Source organism: Vidua chalybeata, chromosome 5, assembly GCF_026979565.1.
Source record: "Vidua chalybeata isolate OUT-0048 chromosome 5, bVidCha1 merged haplotype, whole genome shotgun sequence".
Classification (NCBI taxonomy): Eukaryota; Metazoa; Chordata; class Aves; order Passeriformes; family Viduidae; genus Vidua; species Vidua chalybeata.
Genome location: NC_071534.1, coordinates 8,588,051 through 8,600,581, shown reverse-complemented (window position 1 = coordinate 8,600,581; position 12,531 = coordinate 8,588,051). Strand labels below are relative to the sequence as shown.

General features: G+C 38.0%; 2 long non-coding RNA genes across 2 annotated transcripts in view; one reads left to right on the top strand and one right to left on the bottom strand.

Annotated features, from left to right (window-relative positions):
* The window catches only part of LOC128788324 (uncharacterized), a 37,444-nt gene that overhangs the window by 2,988 nt on the left and 21,925 nt on the right, over positions 1–12,531 (bottom strand). The window contains exons 2-3 of the long non-coding RNA XR_008431026.1: positions 6,467–6,537; positions 156–284 (exon numbers count right to left, since the gene is read on the bottom strand). This is a non-coding gene — a long non-coding RNA (uncharacterized LOC128788324). The remainder of the gene's footprint in view (positions 1–155; positions 285–6,466; positions 6,538–12,531) is intronic.
* On the top strand, positions 4,520–5,870 carry LOC128788326 (uncharacterized). Its single transcript, XR_008431030.1, has 3 exons — positions 4,520–4,819; positions 4,932–4,990; positions 5,692–5,870. It is a non-coding gene; the product is annotated as an uncharacterized LOC128788326 (long non-coding RNA).

Genomic DNA, 12,531 nt, shown 5'->3' with positions numbered 1-12,531 from the left:
TAAAAGTTGCTGAATGGAGAATAATCTGAGGCAGGAGATTTGTCTTTCACTGACACTCTAAATGACATGGAGATGTTTTTCCAAACCAGTTCTTTTTATCCAGTCTCAACCAGGAGACCTCAGCTGTTTCATGGCTTTGTATGAAAACAACTTACGGTTTTTGGTTGTCTCCAAATGATACTGAATCTGGGATGCAGTTTGCATCACTGTGAGCAAATTTTAAAAGAAAGATGCAGGAAGATACACTTCACAGCTCTGGCTGGCACAAGTCTTCCTTGACAGCTCTGTAAAGAAAAATGACAGCCAGTGCCCGGGTCTCACTGTATCAGAGACATTTCTGAGACAGCAATTGATTGTTCTTGGTCTTAGACTAAGCAAAATGTTGATTTAAGATAATTACAGCTAAACATGAAAAAAAGTGTAATTCTTCCAGCCTGGATTGTCGCACACAGAGGGCAGCAGGGTGGGATGGGAAAAAATATCTGGTCATAGCATTATGATCTGAGCATTGACAGCAAAGATGGGAAATGAAATATCAAAACAGAGATCTGGTATCCTAATGCCACAATTCCAGAGACAGATAAGAAGCTTCAAGGCTGTGAACAAGCTCTAGGTTGTTCTTGTTTCCCACTCTGGCTCTCCAGTGGCTGAATTGAGCATTAAAACAAGCGAATAACCCTGTGAGACTGACCCTCAGATAATGGCAGCTGGTGACATACAGCACTGGAGCACAGACAGGATATTGCTACTAGAGGCAGACAGGATGGCAGGCATGGCAGGCATCATCCTGAACTTCTTTTTCTTTGGGGTGTGTGGCAGATGTGGAGATGCTCAGTAGCACATCTGCTCAGTAGTTATTTAAGAATACCATGCACTAATTTACTCATCAGAATGTTTTTTTTTTTTCTACAGCTGTGGTGGTTTCATTCAGTGACAGTCTGTCTGGTCAAGCAGGCAGGAAGGAAAAGCTTGGCAAAATAAGTGACACTTCTTCAAGAGTTATAAGTCAGTGCCAAAAAGAGGTTGTTCTGGTTTCTTTTCCAGCAACCTATAAAACCAGCTCTGACCAGGACAGACAAAGCACATAAATACTGCAAGAGGTTAAGAATGATGATAAGCCCTAACAAAAAGAGCTTCATGCTCTTAAAACTGTGCTTTATTTACTAATAGGAGAAAGTCATTATTAAGTAATATTATTTATACAAATTCTGTATTATATAATTCCCTCCTTCCCCTGCTGCTGTAGAACATGTTTTATATCAAACATGCCTTCTTCAAACACAGTACACCAGAAAGTGCAGATTCCCCAAAAGAAGAACCGTGAGTAACTTATGGCACCCAAAAAGATCAGACAGCAGATCTGATTAAGAGAACTGAAATTCTGCTTTAAGGTACAAAATAAACCTTGTCCACTGAGACTAAGACTCATGCAATTGGCTTTCAGCCAGCAATTCCCTGCAATTAAATGTATATAACGTGTGACTGCAACGTCATGCACCCAGAGTATTCCCTAAAACCATGTGTGAAACATGAATGGTTAGGAATAGGAGAGAGCCTGCAGCTTCTACTGTGGTAGCATCAACCTGAGCCCAGCAGTCAGAGGAATTCTACTGAAAAAGCCCAGATCTTTGGTGCAGATTAGCACTGCGGTTCCTTCCCATCACTTTTCCAGAATTCACTTTTCTCTCAGTGGGTGGGATTGTTAATGTAAGATAAAAACTCATCAGAGCATGAAATAGCAGAGTTACAAATGCATGCAACGAGTTCTCTTCATTGAAGACAGCACTGTTACAAGTATTCATTCTGAGGTACCAGTAACACAATTTTGTCTTTTGAATATTCCCACTGTGTTTCATTTCTTTGCTCACAGTGAACTTTATCCTAATGGACTCACAAGAGTCACAGTCCACAAGATCTAGGTGCAATTTCTTCTTTTAGAGAGATTACTATAAAAATGGAAGCAGTCAGTCCTCTCCCTATGATAAGCACACTTTGACAAGGACTCTTCTCCTCAGACCTCGTGAACCTGTAATGCTGTATGAAGCCCTACTCAACTTCTCCTTACTCTCCTAGGCTGATCAAAATGCTCCTCTTGGAAGCTTCTTTCTGAAGCCCCAGATAAGAAACTTACTTTAACCAAACTCTCAAAAATGCTAATGGAAGTCATTCTGTTAGTGCAGAACAAAGTTAAGAAGCAGACAAAAAATGGACACAAACTATCATTACCGGGCTACAATAAGACATTTCCTCTGCAGTGAGGCACTGCTAGGAAGGTGCACCATGTCTGGAGGTAAATCTCCCACGGAGTTGTATCAAAGCTTACAGCCAAATACAGGTGGCAAAAAATGCAGTTATATGGAACTTCCTAAGCAACAGAGACAATGCTTTCAGAATAGCACAAAATAAGTAACCTACAAATAAAAACCCTTGGCTAAAAAATGTAAAGTGTAGTCATTCAAAAAACTACACTGAAGGGTAAAGGAACCAATGCTGGTGTCACTTATCCCCTTTCTGCTTAGATTGAGGCAGGCCCTTTAGGAAGTTTTGACATTATATGGCAAGAGGAGTAATGAACATACCTTTGTTTTTGCTGTCTACTATTTTAATGCAGGTATAGTCTTAATGGAAAGAATATGCATCCTACCATACACATGTTCACTCTGAGTCTGCCGTTTCATTCGCATTAAGTTTATAAAAGTATGCTACAGCAGATTCTAATGGATCTTCTGCCATTACACATAGTCCCTTAGATTTTTATTTTCAATCAGCTCCTGCTTTTCCAGGAGTTAGTCTGGTATAAGGCTTATTTTCTGATACGCTTTGCAAGACAACAGCTGGGAAGATGTTATCACACATACTGCTTTTTTTTTTACTGGTTAAGTATCACAGGAGTTTATGCAATACATATTCTGAGAGGACTCACAGATCCCTATCGTTTAACTAGGAAAATTCTTTTCTCATATTCACTCAGGTCTCTATCAGGATACAGTAGTTTGGTAATTGCTGAATTCTTTTCCATGTGTTTACCTAGCCTGTGAAGGTAACAGTCCATGGTAACTTTTTCACAGGTGAGATAATAAAATGTCAAAATATGAAGTCTGCAGCACCTGAGTGAACAAAGAACACAAAGGAGGCCTTTCTCACATTCCTTCTCCTCCGACAAAGAAGCTACAGCTTTTACTTTTTACTAACTCCCTCCAGCAGCCCAAGACTTGCCACCAAGGGCTGTGGGTGAGCATCCACCTGTGGGTTTCAGCTGATGGGCACAATGAATGGCTTGGAGTTCATTTGAAATGGAAAATAAAAAATAGGGAGCTAATTTTGATAACAGAATGAGTTTAAAGGTCTCAGGAACAGGAAAAGAATGCAAGCAAAGAGACAGGAATAAGACTATGAAATTATTATGAATGTTCTGAAAAAGAAAATACAAAGCACCTCAGGAAGGGGAGGTTATGCAGGAGTGAGGACAGGGGAGGAAGGAAGGGAACACACTGGCAAAAAACACAGGGAAAGACTTCTGAAAGAGTACAGCAAAGGAAAAACAATGTACGTTTACAGGTCTCCTTCTTAGGTGAACATTCTATTCCCTCTACTGTTAACATTTTAATATTTTCTCATTGGCTGCAAAAGAATTCTTGAGGTTCTTTGAGCCTGCCACTACAACATAGAGAAGACAGGACAGAGATTCTCTCAACAAGTGACAGGATCAACATCACAGCTTAAGATCATATTCTCTCAACAGCCTGAAAAAGCCTTTACCATGCCTTTCTTTTGACTTGCTAAAAACCAAACAAATGAAAACCTGCACCTGTCCTAGAAAGGCAGAACCTACAAACAGCAGCAGCAGCCCATTAAATTGTATGTGGCTGAGAAAATGATCAGAGATTGGGAAAAATCAGGTAATCTTCAATTTACCAGTTCACTGGTCTCTAGGTGTCAACACTCCTTATAGGTTTATTAAGCCAACAACCAGTCTTGCAATCCATTAGCTAGATCTCTTCAAATTTCTTGTGCTGAAATGTGTAATTAATAGTGTCTGGTTGTTACATTATTTGTTTTGCAGTCACAAGAACTAATCAATTTCCATGTTGTAGTTAGCTAGCCTGGGAATGCCTGTATATATTGATAATCTAGCACTAAGCAATTGAATTAGTGACATTTAGAGGCACACAAGACTCTTGTAACTCAAAAAATCTGTTCCTGTGCATACTTTAAAACAGCTGACCTCAATGCAAGCAATTGCATGAGTACAAAAGAAAACAGAATAAGAGAAGGCTAGCTGGAAATTCTAATCACCTTGTCATCTTCTCACAGTTCTTTGTGTAACTCTTCCAGAAATACACCATGAAAATCAGGCAAGTGTGAACAGGTGTGTGGTGTAGTCTAAACCCTTGTCAATATCCTGGGTACTGAGCTGGAATCCCAAACAGCCTGAGACCTATGACCTCAGAGCTCACAGTGCTCCCTGAATCGCTCAATTCAATAGGAACCATTAATACCAACTTCATCATCCATGGGATCACTTATGCATCAAGACAACACTCATCCTGCTTTTGGGGACAGCTTTGGTCTTCTCCTGGGGTAAAAACAGCAGTCATCCTTGACAATGGAGTCAGTCTGTGACCATCTGACCACTTCCAGAAATCCCAGCCAATGACTGCCAGTGCAAATGTCACACCACCCTATGGATGTAACTAGAAATTAGTCATGGATGGCAGTACAGTTTGGAATACAAAAGGGATGTCTACACTTCAAGGCTGAAGACATGCCACTGAGCTGGATATAGAACCAATATGAATTCCATCACCACAGAAACCAGGTACTCTTGAAGCTTGAAACATGTCCAAACATTTACTTGATCTTATAAGCATACATCTGTAGATTTCAAGTACAAGCAAAATCTGCATTTTGCATTGCTGCTATTCTTTCAGCTGGGGAAAGAATATTGAGAATATTGTTTTGGAGAGAATATTGCTTTGGATTATATGATGTAAGTACAAGCAATTTTACTGAGATTTATATCTTACTAAAACAACCAAGTTGAAGCTTAACTGAGAGCCTGAACCTAAAAATTATCAAAGTAGGATTCATTATGTGGATCACCCAAAATCTGGGTGCATAAATCTCATTTATACTTAGGTACCTATTCCAAGCCAGTCATTCTACCTCTTTCTGTAGCCAGCCATTCCAAAGCAAACCTCATAAAGCCTATGTAGAGCACCTGCTTTAGGATGGCCCAGGGAGGCATCAAACCGTCAGAGGGCTAAAACCATGCAACAGGAACCTGAGGGCTGCTATTGCTATGGCTCCCCTGATTTGCCACATGACTGCAAGGACACAGTGAAAGCCTACAGCCAGTCCCAGGCATTTGGGATACCCAGATTCCAAAATCTGACCTGCTGATCACCAGACCCAGCCTTTCTCAAAAATCTTATATTAAAAAATACAGGAAAGGTATCTTTATTTATATTGATCTTTACAGAGCTCTAGAACTATGAAGCACTGACCATTTTTTTTAACAAGATGAGAGTGAAGTTTATTTATGTATACTTTATTCTGGTTTAACATTAAAAATATTTTATCTTCTTCATCTGGTTTAAAATTGAAGAACAAAAAGGTGTATGAGAGTCTGAAAAATAACCTCTGCACATTTTCTAGGATGATAACCAAATTTGTTGGTTTGTTGTTCAGGCAACATGAAGAAAGAGACATCCATGGAAAAAAATCAACCAGGAGAGAAATATGACTATAAAAGTTCTGAGAAAAATGTAGTTTGTGAAAAAGATGTTTTATGACTTCTTTACAAGGGAAATTAACCACAAGAAAGACAGAAAATTTATATTACAATAAATTTTTAATACACTGCATGCAAAATAGTTCTGTTAAATGAGGCATTAAAAAAAAAAAAAAATATATATAATACTTCACTGCCACTCCATCAAAAGCTGATGCATAATTAGAGAAAACAAGACATGAATTTCATGGCAAAAGAAGAAAATGCAATGAAAAAGTCTGTAGGCATGTGTGTGAATGTTAGCCAATTCCTCTAGCTACTTTAAATTTGTATCTGCTTGAATTTGCAGAGCCCTTTTTCTCTACAAATAAAACAAGTGTTTGAGGCACCTTTCTCTCCTTCTTATTTCCTGTATCCATTGAATTAAATTGTAATAGATTGCTTTTAGAAAAAGTTTAGATTCTCATCTAGCTTTCTAAGTAATTAACTCTTTTCAAAGCCAAATAATAACATTATAGCAAGAATATTCTGCATATAAGCAGGTCTACACATCAGCTCTTGTAAAGGCCATTCAGTCCCAGGTTAGGGACAAGCTCTGGGTGACATTGCTCCAGGACTGCCACATCCAGCAAGGGCTGGACACACCTTTCTGGCAGAAATGGTGGTGTCACACTGCCTCTGCTCCAAGGGGACAAGAGGCTCTGAGACAGGTGTGTGGGATATGGAACGTACCTGCCATCACAGTGAAATCCAGGCACGGCTTCCTGACCTGCGCATGGCACTGACCAGTCCTAATCCAGGGCCTAAGAAACACAAGCAAAACCAGCCATCAGCATCCACATCTGCAATGTTTGAGCACAGACACCTCTTCCCCGTCACCCTACAATTACCTGCCCCTAAGGGCTCTTTGTCACAGGCTGTTCCACAGCAGGAAAGGCAAGAGCATGCAGACCTCACCTAGGCTTGCCCAGTGCAACAGTGAGATCTGTGAACAGGAATGAAGCATCCTGCCAAACACCATCTATCACTCTGGCACTTGATGTTGCCATGTATTTTTGTATAATACTCGAGAAAGAATATATCCAATATACCCATTTGTCATGGAACAAAAAATAATCCCATACAAAGAAGACAAGCAAAATATGCTTGCAAAGCAATAATAAATTTGAGGTTCTGTAACTATGACATTTGAAGTTTTATGAATATTTAAGCTAAAAATAACTTCTTGTTATGCATTGTCAAGTGAGATTAAATATTAATTGAGCAGGTGTTGCACAAAATAGTAAGTCTCTCTAAAGATTAAAGCAAATGATACAAAGTTTAAGGTATTTTTAAATGAAGATATGTTGAAAGTAGTTATTTAAAAAGAAAAGCAGTCCTAAATATAAAAACTCAGAACTTGAAACAGCCTGGTATGTATTATAGAATGTATTATAATTTAATCCTGACCTAGGGGATGAAAAGCTAATGCCACAAAATTTATCTGTGGTGACAAACCTTCAGATGTGAAGTCAGAGTTGTTCTCAGACAACTGAGTGGAACGAAGGCAATGTCTGAGGCCTGGACAATCTGCTCATGACAGCCACAGAACCAATTTGCTATAGACACGTTCCTTCCTCTGCTGCTGAACATACTGGTCACTGTTTAACTTGGGCCTCAAACGCTTGGAAATTTAAACAATATGCAACCAATATTTAAATAATTTTAAATAAAAATAATGGAAGACTACTCAAATTGAATTTATGGGGTGAACACTTAAGATTGCTGTATTTGCTCAAAGTTTTTTTATTTTACTGAAATAAAATGCTGAAAGTTTTTTTATTTTACTAAACCAAACTGTTTTAATTACAGAAGAGACACTTGAATTGGCAAAAAGCACTTAGATCTCACCTGTGAAAAGTACTGTGAGCCCAAATAAAGATGTTACTTTATCTTCCAAGGGACAATGAACTTGTAGTCAATTTAGAGGTGAAAAATATATACTGAAGGAATATTTTTATATTTGGTAAAGTTATGTATCTTGTGAAATTAAATATCTAAATCCAATTCTTAAATATTGATCTTATATAAGAACTTAACAGTTAATACTGAAATGATACTACATCCGAATGAAACCCTCTGTAAATATTTGTACTATTATAAGTCATAAAAAATACATGCCCTGTATTAACTTTGTACAAACTAGTAAGATATTTGCAGGATAATGAGTTCTTTCCAGTGTAAACTGAAATGCTAAAATGCACTAGATTAATTCCTCTCTTTTGAATGCGATATCATACAGAACAGGAGTTGTGGAATACATTTTTACCCTCCTGAAATTCTCTAAGAATCTCTCATTGCCACTTGCAGTCATTCTCCAGCACAAAGTTAATTAGAAAGTGCTAGCTTACATTTCACTTCATTTAATTAAAGAAAATAAATGTTATTTCCTAGGCAGGCCAACACAATAGAAAATCCTAAAGTTAATAGCTATTATAGTTTAACCTGTCAAGCAAAAACACTTTGTAATGGCTAACACTCCCTTCTGATATCCATGTGATACAAAGACATCTCTGTATCATGAATAAACCATGAGAATGCTGATGGAACTAGAATGGCTCCAGGTTATCACCAGAAATCCATTCTAGGTTGCTCATGCTACACAAGCTGTATAAATCTGAATGAAAAACCTTGAGTGAGTTGACAGCTCATATTCAGATGCAACATCTCATGTTTCAGTTTATATGCCCACTGCCCCCTTGTCCTGTCTGGGTACTACTGAAGAGAATCTGGTCCCATCCTCTTGATACCCACCTTTCAGATACTTTATTGCATCCCTAAGATCCTCTCTCATTTGTCTCTTCTCCAGGATAAAAAAGCCCAGCTCATTTCTCTTATTTGTGATTTTACTAAAAAATAAAGTGTAAAGGAATTGTTGAAACTAATTATAGGAAAAATCCTAACCTGTGCAAAGGGCCTGTGAAAGATATTCAATACTACCTAAAACCCTTTTGCTAGAATATTAAAAAATCTCTTGAGGGTTTGTGAGAGAAGTGCCTACAGACTGCAAACCATCTGGAAGGAAAAGCCTGGACATTTGTCAAGCATAAACTGCACAAAGGCCCCTAAAGAAAGGGAAGGAAGTCCTCTTCCTGCATTTTGAGTTTCCACTTCTACAATAAAGAGACACTACACTGTAAAAAACCACTACTGATTCACCTTGCTGCCATGAAAACTGCACTGGGCAGCTCCGATTGTAACAGATAAAGGAAAAGTTAAATTCTACTTGTTTTCATCTGATCTAAAGACAAGTCATGTTCTGGCACTCAAAACAATCCATCACTATACTTCCACAAAAACGAGCTTCAAGAGTCCTCTGTAAAACTTGTCACCATTTCCTCACATTATATTTTCAGTGTGCAAAACACAAAATAAAGGAAGTTACTTCAAACATGATAGAAGGTAAAGTAAAAGGACTATAGAAAAGGAGAGAATCAATATTATCAAATACATAGTATTGCAAGATATGTTTTTGTCTAGCTTAATAAAAGACAATGTATGTGGCCTGTTTAATTACTGAGTTTGAGGCACTAGTATCAGTTTTTTATACAGTTAAATCAGTTAATCAGTTGATTAACAGTTAAAGCCATCTGCATATAAAAAAGCATCTTCAGCAACACAAAATAAATAGATAAAACATGGTTGGTCCTCTCTTTGCTTTACAGTATCTAACCATGAATGACCCCACCGTACTTGCCCGAAAGCAGCCAGCAAACACCCACGGTGGCTGGGTATTCATTCCCTGTTCTAGGAATACTTTGCCCAGTGCCCAGACCATGACCTGTGTACCTGTCTCACCTTTCACATGTGACACATGGCAGAATACAGTTAGTCCTACATGCTAACTTTAAAAAAAACCCCAAAAATGCCCAACCCCAAGCCTCTTTAATCTCTGTAAAGTAAAACTTCAATAGGATTCACTTTCGTGGTATTAAAAGACAAAACAAAAAAGTACAAACTCAGCTTTGGCATTTTCTTTCATGAGGCTTGGAAGAGCTCAATATAAATGAAAACTGGTTTTATTTGCAATGGCCACAGAAAGTTTTGCTCTAAAAACTCACAGTTGTGTGCGTGTAGAGGTCTTACCTCTGTGCCTCTCATATAGTGGATAAATTGCTCAGAATTCAGATTGCTATAGAGAAATAGGGCCTCTGTAATTGCTATCAAGGTCAATGAGAAAAGGATAAGTGCTTTAGTGATGGATATATAATTTACATCACCCTGGAGCAAAATGAATTTTTTAACATGAATTTTCAACCTGTTTAATGTTTATTCAAATGCTGCAGTTGTGAAAAAATAAAGTTACCGCCTGAGTCTATTCGACAAAAAAATTTCTGTCTTCAAATACATATACTGCTTTTTTTCTAACCATCTACAGCAAGATTTAGAAGAACTGGATTTCAAAAAACCAAAATTAAATTCAAATAGCATCACCTTTCCTTTCAAAATATGAACAACGCCAAGATGCTCCAGGTCAAAACCAACAAAAAATGTAAAACCATAAATAGTAACTCTATTTTCTCACACAATTTGGGGGTATGTTTTTTATGCAATTAGTTAACTGTTGTTAACATTTATTGAATTAAGCTGAACCATCTCAATTCCAACATACAATCTGCAAAGTTCAGTCTCTGGACTACATCTGTTACCAAAATGCTGTTAAGAGAAAGCAGCTTTGTTTAGGTTAGCCAGGAATGTGTTCCCAGTGGATTTCAGTTAGAAGGATACATAGGTAGTGAAATGATAGATATATGTGATGAGGAATTTTGACCCAAATGTACTTTATGTACTTTAAATTGCTTTATTTATCATTCCTATTTAACACCTCCTTAAAGCCACTTGGCACCGTTCTGAGATCAAAGTGACCTTTTGCTAAAGAGCAATATTGATGCATAGTTCATTAACCAAACCAGAAAACACTACTGTTGATGATAGGAGAAATGCAAAAATACCAAATTCACCTTCTTTCTTTGTTTTCCTTCACACCTCTAATTAGAAAGCACACAGCAGTGGGACTATGCTAAGTTTAGCATAAGTGCAGGAAAAAAAGAGGAAGTTACTGAATGTGCCCTTTTACAGCTCACAGCTTTGACCTGAGAAAACAAATCAGCCTGATATTCTGAAGGTATTTATTTTACCCTAAGAAATATAACATATTCTCCACACACCCAAGATGACATTACCTTCCTCAGAAAAAATGTCTTGTCAAGCTTGCCAAAAATCTATTTCAACTCATGTACCTGACTATCTCTTAGGAACAAAATTGACTCCTCCTAAGTCACTGAAATACCACAGAACTATGTATTTGGTAAGATCACATTTTATGCAGCTTGTCTACAATTCCTAAAACCCAAATTTGGACTCAGTCAGTGCCTTGGTTAAAAATACTTGGAAAAACAGTGCAAGTACCAAGGGGCATTAGAAGGTGATGTAAAATTTCTGACCAAGAGTGCTGCAATGCCAGTAGATGTGGTAGAGGAAGGCAAAGGCAATCTAAATTGCAGAACAACACTATCAAGCAGATGTCATGTCACACTCTATGTGTACTGTAAGAGAAGAGCAAAGCAAGGACCAATTCAGAAGTGACTGTTTTCTTTTTCAGGGCATATCACAGAATCTCTGAGTTGGAAGGGACATTTTGAGATCCCCTGCTTAAGCAGGGTCATCCAAGCCAGGCTACCCACAACCATAGCAAGCCTTGTCCTGATTCTCTCCACAACCTCTCTGGGCAGCCTACTTTGGGTTTTGACTACCCTTGCAAGAACAAACTTGTTTTTCTTGTGCTTAGATAGAATTTTATGCTTTTTTTTTTTTTTTTTTTTTTTTTTTTTTTTTTTTGTGCTTCTTGCCTGTCACTGGGATCTACCAAGAAAAAGTACACTACCAAGAAGAGCCTGGCTTCCTCATCTTCATCTTCTGAATAAACACCTCTGGTATGTATACACATTGATACGACCAGAACCCCCTGAATTCCAAACCTTCCCTAGGCTGAAGAGTCCCAACTCTTAATCTCTCTCCAGAGGAAAGATACTCCAGTGCCTTAGTAATTTTCATGGCTCCTTGCTGGATTCATGCCAGTATGTCCAAGCTTCTCTTGTACTTGAAATGACAGCAGCCAGCTCCTACAGAACTCATGGATGCAATCCCTTGGGCCCCATGGACTTACAGATGTCCAGTATGTTCAAGTGTTCCCTAACCTGATCTTCCTTCACCAAGAATGACTCTTTGTTGCTTCATACTTCTCTTTGGGTGTCAGGGACCTGGGTTTCCTGCAAACTCATCTTTTTATTAGGGGATCTTAACATATGGGCTAAATCCAAAGCACTCCCACATCAAATCCTATTCCCAGCTCCTCCCCACAAAAGACTGCACATGAACAGCAGTATTTTCTCCTGGTACTTCTCTACATGTAGTTATTTAAAGTTAGGAACTTCTATTGCAGTTCATGACAATAAGATGATGTATAGTAAAAGAAAAATCAATGGAAAATTTACAGAAGAGCAATTCCATTGACTGAACTATTCAAAAATAAAACCAAACAAAACTCATTCCAGCTTAAAGCATGAGGCAGAGAAACATGATGTTTCTCTAGAAAACTTACATTGATTTTAGATAAGCCTTAATGTAGCCAACTACAATTATTACTTCCAACAGTGATGAAAAGAAATACTACCCTTTCACATCAGAGGCTTTTGACTGTTCTGTAGGATTCTTCCTTAATATGGAAAGAAGGCACAAACAGATACAGAGTAATTTAA